Raw genomic sequence first — 12,485 nt, 5'->3', positions numbered from 1 at the left:
CCTTCTCCCTAAGGCCCCAATCTCACACCGCCCCTTCTCCCTGATGCCACCTCTCCCTCCGAGGCCACACCCACAGAACGCCTCTTCCCCCAAGGCTCCTCCTGGTTCCCCACACCGTCGTCCGTTCTTAGGGCTGCTAAAAAGTGCTGGGCCCATGGCCCTCTAAACCCCCCTCGTCCTGCACCCTGACACACAGCCAGGCAGGCAGCAGTGTGTGTGAGTGTGTGTATATGACAGAGATTGCTGGGCTGTGCTGAGCCAGTGTGGGAAGTGGGGGCTGATGTTGGGGCTGTCCCGCTCCCCCTGACTCAAGACTGGGGTGTCCCGCTCTCCCTGACTCAAGACTGGGGTGTCCCACTCCCCCTGACTCAGGACTGGGGTATCCCGCTCTCCCTGACTCAGGACTGGTTGCTTCCAGCAGCTGTCTGAACTTAGGGACAGCGTGCCAACACACTCACTCTTCCACAACACACACGCTCCCCGAACACACACACTGTCTGTCCCCAACACACACACACTCTCTGCCCACCACGCCCACGGCAGCTGAAAAGCAGCTGGCAATCGAGTCGGATGCCCATGGAACAATGGGATAGAGAAACCTGCCTCGTGCGGCTGCCCACGAGGCACTGATAATAGAGTGACTGAAAGTTTGGGTGTTAAGAGCTGATAGGTCAGCGGTGCGGTCCCCTTGCAGATGACCCCCTCCCTCTCGGAGAAGGGCAGGTCCGAGCTCTCACACCAAGTGGCTCATTGGGGCTGCCAGAATCTGTGGGTGGCTCATTCAGTTTATGGCGAGGGTTGAGTCCTGCTTTGTGCACCGTGTCTGAGAATGAAAATCCTAAACCTCCCTTTGAAATAACGAATACAGCAGGACCTGTTTTGTCACTGCCCCGAAACAGACAGAGAAATGGAGAAATGCCATTGAGTCCAGGGGAATACTTCACTGCGGTTTTACCTTTTTCACTTCCAAACTCCCGCCCAACCTTCTGGGATCCTAGAGCAGGGTCCTGAGCCTGAGCCGAGACACGTACCCTGCAACTTTACAGCCCAAGCCGCTGTCCTGGATTAATGTGACACGGGCCAGCCGTGGGTGATTCATTGAAGTGTAGACGTATCCTAATGTTATGTCTATACTGCCATTAAAACACCCAGGGCACCTGTCCCAGAGCCCGGGGCAGTTGACTCAGGCTTCTGGGGCTGGGGCTGCAGGGCTATAAAATGACAGTGGAGACAGATGGCCCAGTAAAGGTATCCACGCTCCCAAGGACTCTCCCAGGAACCGTGTACAATGCAGACTCCTTCGAGACAGCCCAGAGACAATGGACACTGCTTGACTCACATCAAGGCAGCGGAACTTCCTAGCAAGTTGGAAGAGGGGAAGAGACGTCATGACTTGGCCTCACTCCCACTCTGCTCAACACCTGGCAACACATCTGGAGGACAAAGACTGAACTGAAATAATTCAGAGATCAGAAGAGAATAATAATAATCCATTCAAATGAAAGTCCCCAAACAGACTAGAATTGGTTTCCCAGCAGAAAATTTTCAATTTTGTTTTCCCAGTCAGACCTCGCCAAGGGAAGCAGAGAGAAAATGTTTGAGTTGCTTCCTCCAGAGCACCTTGACCTAGACACGCTAGCTGTGGGTCACTGTTGTGGCTGAGGTGGGGGCATTTTAATTATTTGGGCTGGTCCCAGGGTGTTTGGGGGACATTATGAGGCTGTTACCTTTTGAGATAAATACTAAGAAACAAAGAACTCTTTGAGAAATCTGGGATTTAGACGTGTTTTATTGACAGCAAGGGAGGTCTGAGTTCCTGAGAAGGTTTTTGTTTACAGGAAGCAATGTGGCTTGTACCAAAGGGGAGATGGTTGTTTGTGAAGGAGGGGAGAAGACAAAATGCACACAATGAGGATGGGATTCAAACCCATGCATGCAAAGCACAATGATTAGCAGCCCACCACTTTCACCACTTGGCCACCTCATATGAGCTGCCAAAGAAGGGACAGGAGGAGAAATCTAAGGCCAGCAGAGGTAGGAACAATAAGGAGTTTTTAAATACGAAGTGTAAGGAAGGCCTGAATGACCTCCCCCCTCACATCTAGTGATGAGCTGGGGGAAAGACTTCAGGAACAGACCGTCTTTACATAGACAGGCCTCCTCTGCCTAGGTATGCAGCAAGTATCCTTTGAATAAAAAAACAAACAAACAAAATATAAAGGTAATTTTTTGGTTTTCCTGCAGTCAGCCAAAAAAAATGTGAAAAGAAAGGGGCATTTTTAAGCAATCATCTGTCCCCACCCAGGGGCTGGGGAATGCTTATTTTCTTTTTCAGACACTTTCTGGGCAAGCTGGTGCCAGTGGAAGAAAACCCAGAACGCCGTGGGTCCCCTGTCGCAACAAAACATTGTGTTCTGTGTTTGTCTTGTTGTTCCTGTTATTTTGGTGGATATTGTAAATTCTTCAGGCGTGACACCCCCTTTTAATTGGGCATGTCGTGCTGCCCCTTTTGGGGCCAAGGGAAAATGTACCCTAATTCAACCTCTTCCACCCTCTACTCCGCCACCTCCCTCCAAATTCTCTGTGACACCCCCATCCCCACGGTGGCCTACCCCCATCCAGAGACCTGTGGTTCTTAATGCAACTGGTTTACAAATGACTATCGCTCTGTTCCCCACTGACTGGTCTCTCAGTACAACATTTGATAACTGTTCTGTTTACCAAAGTAGGTGAAAGAATGTTGCTGTGAGTAATTTCAAACTCATTTGAATTGGATGGAGGGGAAATAAACAAGAACATCCGAAAATGGCGAGCCCCCACAAATTACCTCTGGGAAGGCTGAAACTCACTGCAGGAAGCTGACTCAGTGTCTCGAATCCAACGCTTGGAATGTGCCTGGGGCTACTGGACGGAGTGGGATTACGTCAGGGATTTGAATCATAGACTCAAAGAATCATAGCATAACAGAGTTGGAAGGGACCTCTGGAGGCCATCTAGTCCAACCCCCTGCCCAGAGCAGGACCAATCCCCACTAAATCATCCCAGCCAGGGCTTTCTCAAGCCTGACCTTAAAAACCTCTAAGGAAGGAGATTCTACCACCTCCCTAGGTAACGCATTCCAGTGTTTCACCACCCTCTTAGTGAAAAAGTTTTTCCTAATATCCAACCTAAACCTCCCCCACTGCAACTTGAGACCATTCCTCCTTGTCCTGTCATCTGCTATCACTGAGAATAGTCTAGATCCATCCTCTTTGGGTCCACCTTTCAGGTAGTTAAAAGCAGCTATCAAATCCCCCCTCATTCTTCTTTTCCGTAGACTAAACAATCCCAGTTCCCGCAGCCTCTCCTCATAACTCATGTGTTCCAGTCCCCTAATCATTTTTGTTGCCCTTCGCTGGACTCTCTCCAATTTTTCCACATCTTTCTTGTAGCATGGGGCCCAAAACTGGACACAGTACTCCAGAAGAGGCCTCACCAATGTCGAATAGAGGGGAACGATCACGTCCCTTGATCTGCTGGCAATGCCCCTACTTATACAGCCCAAAATGCCATTGGCTTTCTTGGCAACAAGGGCACACTGTTGACTCATATCCAGCTTCTCATCCACTGTCACCCCTAGGTCCTTTTCTGCAGAACTGCTGCCAAGCCATTCAGTCCGTAGTCTGTAGCAGTGCATTGGATTTTTCTGTCCTAAGTGCAGGACTCTGCACTTGTCCTTGTTGAACCTCATCAGATTTCTTTTGGCCCAATCCTCTCATTTGTCTAAGTCCCTCTCTTTCCGATCCCTACCCTCCAGCGTATCTACCACTCCTCCCAGTTTAGTGTCATCCGCAAACTTGCTGAGGGTGCAATCCAAACCATCCTCCAGATCATTAATGAAGATATTGAACAAAACCTGCCCCAGGACCGACCCTTGGGGCACTCCGCTAGATACCGGCTTCCAACTAGACATGGAGCCATTGATCACTACCCATTGAGCCCGACAATCTAGCCAAATTTCTACCCACCTTGTAGTGCATCCATCCAGCCCATACTTCTTTAACTTGCTGACAAGAATACTGTGGGAGACCGTGTCAAAAGCTTTGCTAAAGTCGAGGAATAACACGTCCACTGCTTTCCCTTCGTCCACAGAACCAGTTATCTCATCATAGAAGGCAATTAGATTAGTCAGGCATGACTTTCCCTTGGTGAATCCATGCTGACTGTTCCTGATCACTTTCCTCTCCTCTAAGTGCTTCAGAATTGATTTCTTGAGGACATGCTCCATGATTTTTCCGGGGACTGAGGTGAGGCTGACTGGCCTGTAGTTCCCAGGATCCTCCTTCTTCCCTTTTTTAAAGATGGGTACTACATTAGCCTTTTTCCAATCTTCCGGGACTTCGCCCGATCACCATGAGTTTTCCAAGATAATGGCCAATGGCTCCGCAATCACATCCGCCAACTCCTTTAGCACTCTCGGATGCAACGCATCTGGCCTCATGGACTTGTGCATGTCCAGCTTTTCTAAATAGTCCCGAACCACTTCTTTCTCCACAGAGGGGTGGTCACCTCCTCCCCATGCTGTGCTGCCCAGTGCAGCAGTCTGGGAGCTGACCTTGTTTGTGAAGACAGAGGCAAAAAAAGCATTGAGTACATTAGCTTTTTCCACATCCTCTGTCACCAGGTTGCCTCCCTCATTTAGTAAGGGGCCCACACTTTCCTTGGCTTTCTTCTTATTGCCAGCATACCTGAAGAAACCCTTCTTGATTTGTGCTTAGCTCAACTGATGGTTGGTTGGGAAATAGTATTCTAACCCTCGATCAGGGTTGAAAGGGACCTCAGGAGGTATACAGTCCAACCCCCTGCTCAAAGCAGGACCAACCCCAACTAAATCATCCCAGCCAGGGCTTTGTCAAGCCAGGCCATATAAACCTCTAAGGATAGAGATTCCTCACCTCCCTAGGTAACCCTTTCCAGTCTTCACCACCCTCCTAGGGAAATCGTGTTTCCTAATATCCAACCTAGACCTCTCCCACTGCATCTTGAGACCATTACTCCTTTTTCTGTCATCTGGTACCCCTGAGAACAGGCTAGATCCATCCTCTTTGGAACCTCCTTTCAGGTAGTTGAAAGCAGCTATCAAATCCTTCTCACTCTTCTCTTCTGCAGACGAAATAATCCCAGTTCCCTCAGCCTCTCCTCGTAAGTCATGTGTTCCAGTCCCCTAATCATTTTTGTTGCCCTTCCCTGGACTCTCTCCAATTTCTTTCTGTAGTGGGAGGGGGCTCTGAAAACTGGGCGCAATGCTCCAGATGTGGCCTCATCAGTGCCGAATAGAGGGGAATAATCACTTCCCTCAATCTGCTGGCAATGCTCCTCCTAATGCAGCCCAATATGACCAGTTACCCATATTGAATGCAGGCTCAGCAATATTTGATAAATTGGTTGCTGTCCATTCAGTCGGTTATTTCCTACTTATTCATAACTAATGAAGATGCTCTAAGGGGATGGGAGAGAGCTGTCCCGTCCGTGTAGTTAATCCACCTCCCCAAGAGATGGGAGCTGTGTCAGTGGGAGAAGCTGTGTCGGTGGGTGGGCAAGCTGTGGTGTCTACATGTATAGATAAAGTTTAATCAAACCCCATTTTTAAAACCACCCGTGGTCTGGGAATGGAAAAGGAGCTCTCTGAGCAGGGCCTGTCCTTCAAAATCCTTAAGATCACTGACTTGCCTATGCCAATGCCATGGGGGGTGTAGCTCAGTGGTTGAGTGTTTGACTGCAGCTTAAGTAGTCCTTGGTTCAAATCCAAGTGCCCCCTTACAAGCCTGTTCCCTTAACAAAAATAAGCACATTTCCATTATGTTCGGGAGCTCCACTGAATAGGGATGAATGGAAACACTCAGTGTTTTCCTGTGCAAATCCATAGAAACCTAGCAAACAGGTCCCTCATCTGAAATCAGTTCCAATCCTCTGAGTGTCTAGTTTATGTTTTCATCAATGAAACAAAGACACATGAAGACACATTTGCAGATCCTTGGTCTCCATGGGCTACAATGTGCAGAAGAACAAGAACCCCATCCCCTTGGGAGGAATGGACTAGTCTGTGTTACATTCCAATGGCAGCTGTTTAAAGGGATTGTGCTTCGAGTTCATGATCACCCGCAGCGTCTCTGTAAGGTTACCAACCACAGAGCCGGTTGTGGCTGCATCTAAGTAACCGCAGAGTTAGTGTAGTACCAGATCGTTAATTGCACAGCGTCACTTTCGGTCTCGTTGATCATTTGGGTAGAAACAGCCATTTCCTGCCTCTCTTTCACACAGAAGGACAATTTTCTTTGTGCAGACGCAGGAACATCAAGATCTTTCTCTGTCCCTTGTGGAAAGCAGAGTGTCAAATTCCAAGGAACCTTTCTCTTCTGCGATGGAAACAATGGAGAAGCAGGGGGCCCTGGGCACCTCCAGCCCTGGCCGGGAGATGGTTCCCTCCCCGCTTTCTTTATGCTGCTGTTGTTATTTCATGGAGTGTCTGGGATGGGGAAAAAGCTGAGTTCACTCCAGGTGGAGGGAAAAAAGGACCCTGAGAATCTCAGGGCCTCAGGGAAAACCTAATCCCTGCTACCGGGATCACTGAGGTGCTGGGGATTTGAGCAGGAAAGGGACTGTGTGAATTGTCCAGGTGGGGAATGAATAACCACCGACAACTAGATCCACCTCATTAACCACGGACACAGGCTAACGTGCTGCAGATAGAAGGGAAACTGGGAGCAATTCTTTGCTGTCAGCCATGGAAACAGTGACCCGAGTGCACTGCAGTGAATGTGCTGGGGAAAGCTGGACTTTACAGGCAGGTGGAAATAGCAGATCCGAGAAACTCCCCCCCCCCCCAACTTCTTCCACCGGGGTGAGGTGTTGAGCGACTCACAGCGTCCCCACCCCCCCAGCGCCGTTACCTTTCAGCAGGGGCTGGCAGCTCCAGCCAGTCAATGCAGGGGAGAGGGCCGAGTGTATCTCTGCACCCTGAGTCCAGGGCAGGCCCTCTCTCTCCCCCACATAGAGAAACTGGCCCTGCTGCAAAGTGACCCCTGAGAACCAGCAACCTCCAGGACAGAGGGTTTGGCCCTCAGAGCAGGGAATGTGTCCCCCAGGCTGCCGTTAGGCCCCTGGAGGCTCTGGAAACAGGAGGGCTCTGAGTGTAACCCATCCCAAACAGCCCCTAGCTCAGTGGCAGAGCGCATGCTTTGCATGTATGAGGCCCTGGGTTCGATCCCCAGCATCTCCAAGTTCTCTTTTCACCCTGCTCCTTTGCTCAGGCCCAGAGGGGATGTGGCCCAGCAGTCTCCCTGCAGGAGTTTCAGTCCTGCTCAGTGCGGGGCAGGTGCCCATTGCACGGAAGGTCTGTGGGGGTTTCTGCTCCTAAGTCACCTTGGTACATTTAAGATTCCCACCCAAGGGGTGGCTTGGGACAGTAGTGGATGAGAAGGGGGAATCCTCCAGCCCTGGAGGGAAAGGTCCCGTCTGCCCAGACTGAGGGGCAAGGAGACGGAGGGGCAGTCAGTGCTCAGAGAGGAGAGAGCTCAGTGATTTACACCCATCAGGGGACACTGTCTTTTTGAGGCGGGTGCAGCTGGCTTGGGATGGTGCTGACGATGGATCAAAAACAGGCTGGAGTCAATGACAGATGGGACACAGAAGGGGAAGGGGAAGGGCATCTCCATAGAAGGTCCTGGGTGCTCAGATACCCCAGGTCTAGGTACCCTGGCCTGTCCCAGAGAGAAAAGACAAAGAGGGGCCCAGCCCCCCGACAGTCATCCCATGGACAAGAATCTGGTTGGGAGTGGGGTGAAGGTTCCCGCTGGACAAAGGGGAGCTGAAGTCCCCCAGCGTCCTGGAATTTAAGCAATGCAAGCTTCAAACCCTGCACGGGTGGGGCCTGAGGGGCACCCGCAGAAGGTTGGGCTGGACAGGGGCGGCAGGTTTCTACAATTTTTGGTGGTTTCCAGAATGGGACCAAGTCCTGCCTCCCCGTCCACCTCCCCCCACATCTGCCTAAGGCTCTGGGAGGGAGTTTGGGTATGGGAGGGAGAGGGAAAGGGGTTGGGCTCTGGGAGGGAGTTTGGTCTGTGGGTTGCGGCAGGGGGTTGGGGTGCAGGAGGGAATGCAGGATGTGGGGTCTGGGCTGGGGCAGGGGGTTGGGGTGCAGGAGCAGGTGTGGGGGCAGGCTCTGGGAGGGAGTTTGGGTGCGTGGTGTGGGCTCTGGGCTGGGGCAGGGCGTTGGGTGCAGGAATGGGTGGGGTGGCCAGGTTCTGGGAGGGAGTTCAGGTGTGGGCTCTGGGCTGGGGGAGGGGGTTGGGGTGCAGGAGAGGGTGCAGGTCGGGCTCTGGGAGGGAGTTTGGGTGTGGGGTGTGGGCTCTGGGCTGGGGGAGGGGGTTGGGGTGCAGGAGAGGGTGCAGGTCGGGCTCTGGGAGGGAGTTTGGGTGTGGGGTGTGGGCTCTGGGCTGGGGGAGGGGGTTGGGGTGCAGGAGAGGGTGCAGGTCGGGCTCTGGGAGGGAGTTGGGTGCAGGGGGTGGGCTCTGGACTGGGGAAGAGGGTTGGGGTGCGAGAGCAGGTGTGGGGGGAGGCCTGTGGGAGGAAGTTTGGGTGCGGGATCTGGGTTGGGGTTGGGGGTTGGGGTGCAGGAGGGGGTGCGGGCGCAGGCTCTGGGAGGAAGTTTGGGTGTGGGGTGTGGGCTCTGGGCTGGGGCATGGGGGTAGGGTGCAGGAGGGAGTGCAGGGGGCGGACTCTGGGAGGGAGTTTGGGTGCAGGGGGTTGGGGTCTGGGCTGGGGCTTGGGGTGCGGGAGAGAGTGAGCGTGCAGCTCTTACCTCAGGCATCTCCCAAAAGCGACCCGCACCCCCCTCTGGCAGCAGCTCCTAGGTGGGGGGGTCTCTGCCCATCGCTGCCCACGGACACCACCCCAGCAGCTCCCATTGCCACAGATGGCAGAGTCGGCCCTCGGGGCGGGGGCAGCATGTGGAGATCCCCCCACCCCCGGGGCTGCAGGGACGCGCCAGCTGCTTCCGAGACTGGCAGGCCACACGGACTGTAAGCAGTGTCAGGGTGAGCCTCACCCTGACATCTGGTGGTGAGGTCTGGCAAGTTGTGGAAAAGAACTTCAGGGGCCGATCTCATTTGCATAGGCACACCCACCCCGCCTAGAACAAGGCCATAGCTGCCCAAATGGTCACTTTGGCTGCTGTGGGATCCCCAGTGTCTCTGTTATTAGGGCAGGAAGAATAATTTGTTATAACCCTGATTATGGGAACTGTGCTGGGAACTGTACTTGGCCTTTTGTGATGATGGAGGGACTCACCATCAACTAAGTAGCACTCGCTAGGCAAGGGTCATGGGTTCCAAAACTCTGTGAATTGAGAGAGGGTGGGGACAAGTATTAATACTTTGAGGTATGGGTTCCTTGATTAGGGCCTTGCATGTTAATTGTCCTTCCTTTTGTCTCTCCACTGTGGAATCTCAGAGCTAATCTGGATTGCATTAGGAGTCTCGTTCCAGGCTGCTGAGCTCACTTTGGGCTAATGGTGGACCAGCACTGAGGCTCCCCTACTACAAGCTGACTTCACGAAAAAGCTGAACTGACTAAAAGCTGAAATCACTGAGTGTTGTGTTAAGTAGTGGGGGAGCCTGAAAATATATTGTGGAGAAGTTTGTGGGACGGCTGGAGTGCCTCGTGGACAGGCTGGTGGAGCAGTTCATGGGACGGCAGGAGTTGCTGGTGGGACACGGAGCAGTTTGTGGGACGGCGGGAGCTGCTGCTGGGCCGCGGAGCGGAGCTGAGCGAAGCAGTTTGTGGGGCGGCTGGTGGAGTGGAGGCCTATGGAGCTGTGGGGCGGTCAGCTTCAGATCATGTAAGGTGCCTTTTACCCCCACCCCCATCTCCACCCAGGTTGGGAGGTAAAGCTCTGCAGATAAACTTTTGAACTTTGGGGCTGCCCTGACCAGGGACAGAGACTTTTGGGTCATTGGACTTTTGGGACTTTGGGTGATTTGGGGTTGCTGGACTCAAGAACCAAAGGGAAAGGGCATGCCCCAATTTGCTTGGGGTGGGTTTTTTTTTTTGCTCGTGGGTTGTGTTATGAATCCTGTTGGTGGTGTTTCCCCAACATAATGCCACATTGTTTCTCTCTGTTATTAAAAGGCTTTTTGCTACACTCAGACTAGGTGCTTGCAAGAGGGGAAGTATTGCCTCTGGGAGGCGCCCAGCGGGGGTGGTACATATTTGTCCCAGGTCACTGGGTGGGGGCTCGAGCCGGTTTGCATTGTGTTATTGGAATGGATCCCCTAGATATTGAACCCGGCCCTTGTTGCTGCCAACTCTGACGGGCAGAAGGGTTACACGGAGCGAGGATGGGCAGGAAGCCGCTTTAGCCCCCTTGTGCTGCCGGTGATGGTGGTGGGGGTTCCCGGGCCCTTTTAAATTGCCCGGGGGCAGCAGGCGGGGCTGGGGGAGACACCGGGGACCGGACTTTGGTGGAGCCAGGCCCCCGTGGTCTTATGTTGCTGGAGCATGGGCACCAGCGGCCCAGATGAGGCACCTCCCCTGCGGCTGGAGGAGCATGGGTGCTAATCCACGTTTCGGCGGGTTGGTTTTTGGAGGGTTAAATGAAGGCAGCCTCTGCTCTGGGCTCGCCCAGTTTCAGGGCCTGACGCTGCTTTGCACAACGACGAATCTCGGAACAGGCCAGCACTGAAATGACGGCAGAACCTGAGGAAGGAAAAGCCTCTGGGTTCGTCTGTGGGCCTTGACGCCGAACGGGAGCCGTAATTTGACTCGCTTTGTGGCTGCAGCCGGTAAAATGTCAGGACAAAGTCGTCCCAGTGATTATGACTCTGGGTTTGAGGCGGCTTTGGTCTTATTAAAATGTAACTAGCATGGAACACTTGTGTTTTTAAAGGTGGCTTCCCCAAGCAATCCCAAGTTGTTCTTCCCAGAGCTGGGTGATGGTGGGCAGCAGGGGATCTCCCCAGTCTGCGGGGGAATCTCTCTGGGCCCCACTGTTAGTTCTCCAGCCTTTCTCCCCCTAACCATGCACACCTCTCCCCACCCATTATCAATGCTTTACAGCGACCCCTCCCTCCCCTTATGGGATACAGCCTCTCGGTGACAGAGACTGCCTGGGGCTCCCCTCTGCATGGCCCCAATGGGGAAGGAAAGGGACCGATGGGGGAGGAAGAAGAAGGGCAGAAGGAGTCAAATGGGGCTAAACCAGAATAGAGGAGATTTTCTTCCTGTTAAAATGGACTGGAGTCTCATTGCTGGAAAGCCACACCTTGAGTGAGGTTTGAACCGGCAGCCTTTCAATTGCCAGGCAAAGGTACGAACCACAGAGACGGATCACGGCCGACTTCCCAGCTCTGTCCAAGGAGCCCCTGCAGGGGTGCAAGTGGTTAGTGCAAAGGGCAATGTTGCTGGGGTTGTGAATTCAAGCCTTCCCTGCAGGCCTGGTTTCTATTACCCCATGGAGCTTCCCCAGCTTGCTTGTCCTAATTCACATGGAAAGTGCCATGAGAGGAAGGTCTGAAATGTGGACGTTGGTGCAAAGCTTGGGACCCCCCACCAATGCTGGCCCTAGCTCCGGGTGGGTTGCTCAGGGGCAGGGAGAATTGATTTCTTTGCTGCTGAGAAAGCTGCCAGGACAGGTCTGTGGGCACCAGAGCTCCCCGCTTCTTCCAGCACACGCCAGGCTCTGTCACTCCTGGAGGAGGGTCCTATAAGCATTGAGCCTAAAGCTCTTCCAAGCCTTCTTAGCGCAGCGGGCAGCGCATCAGTCTCATAATCTGAAGGTCCTGAGTTCAAGCCTCAGAGAGGGCAACTCTTCTTGCTCCCTGCTTCAGATTTTCTAATGGAAATCGTGGAAAAGGGACTAGAGCTGAGTGGTTTCTCGACACCTCCCCATCCATCTAACACGCACCCAGAGACTTTTCTAAGGGTACGTCTACAGTACGAAATTAGTTCAAAATTATTTGATTTGAAATTTCGGGAGCTATTTTAGACATTCAGGCTTCGGTGTCCCCACTAAAGCGCGTGAATTCGGCAGAGTGCGTCCACGGTATCGAGGCTAGCATCGAACGTCGGAGCGGGTGCACCGTGGGTCGCTATCCCACAGTTCCCGCCGCCCACTGGAATTCGGGGTTACGCTCCCAGTGCACGATGGAGCAAAAACATTCTTGCGGGTGTTTCTGGTGCGTGTCATCAGGAAGCTCTGGCAGACAATCGTTTCACGCCTTTTTGGCATGCAGACGCCATACTGCTTTCAGCAGATGGTGCACCGCTTGCTCTCCTGCAACTATGAATCCGCCTCTCATTTCCTCTCCCCTTCCGATGTAATCTCTACTATCTGCTCTTTCTCTTCCTCATCGAACTCTTCTGCCTCCAACTCTGCTCTCCTGCTGGTGCCACGCTTCCGAGCTTCTCCGGGTTGTCTGTCCTGGGCTCCCGCCTCCGTGAAAGCCACA

The 12,485-nt window shown here is 53.1% G+C and overlaps 2 non-coding genes across 2 annotated transcripts; both read left to right on the top strand.

Moving 5' to 3' along the window:
- The first annotated feature begins 5,725 nt into the window (after window positions 1-5,725).
- On the top strand, window positions 5,726-5,797 carry TRNAC-GCA (transfer RNA cysteine (anticodon GCA)). The gene has a single exon. It is a non-coding gene; the product is annotated as a tRNA-Cys (tRNA).
- A 5,971-nt stretch (window positions 5,798-11,768) lies between these two features.
- TRNAM-CAU (transfer RNA methionine (anticodon CAU)) lies at window positions 11,769-11,841 on the top strand. The gene has a single exon. It is a non-coding gene; the product is annotated as a tRNA-Met (tRNA).
- Window positions 11,842-12,485: the final 644 nt, after the last annotated feature.

This window comes from Caretta caretta, chromosome 28, assembly GCF_965140235.1.
Source record: "Caretta caretta isolate rCarCar2 chromosome 28, rCarCar1.hap1, whole genome shotgun sequence".
In the NCBI taxonomy this organism is placed as follows: domain Eukaryota; kingdom Metazoa; phylum Chordata; order Testudines; family Cheloniidae; genus Caretta; species Caretta caretta.
Note: the sequence above shows the minus strand (reverse complement) of the source record. Positions and strands in the feature narration are given on the sequence as shown.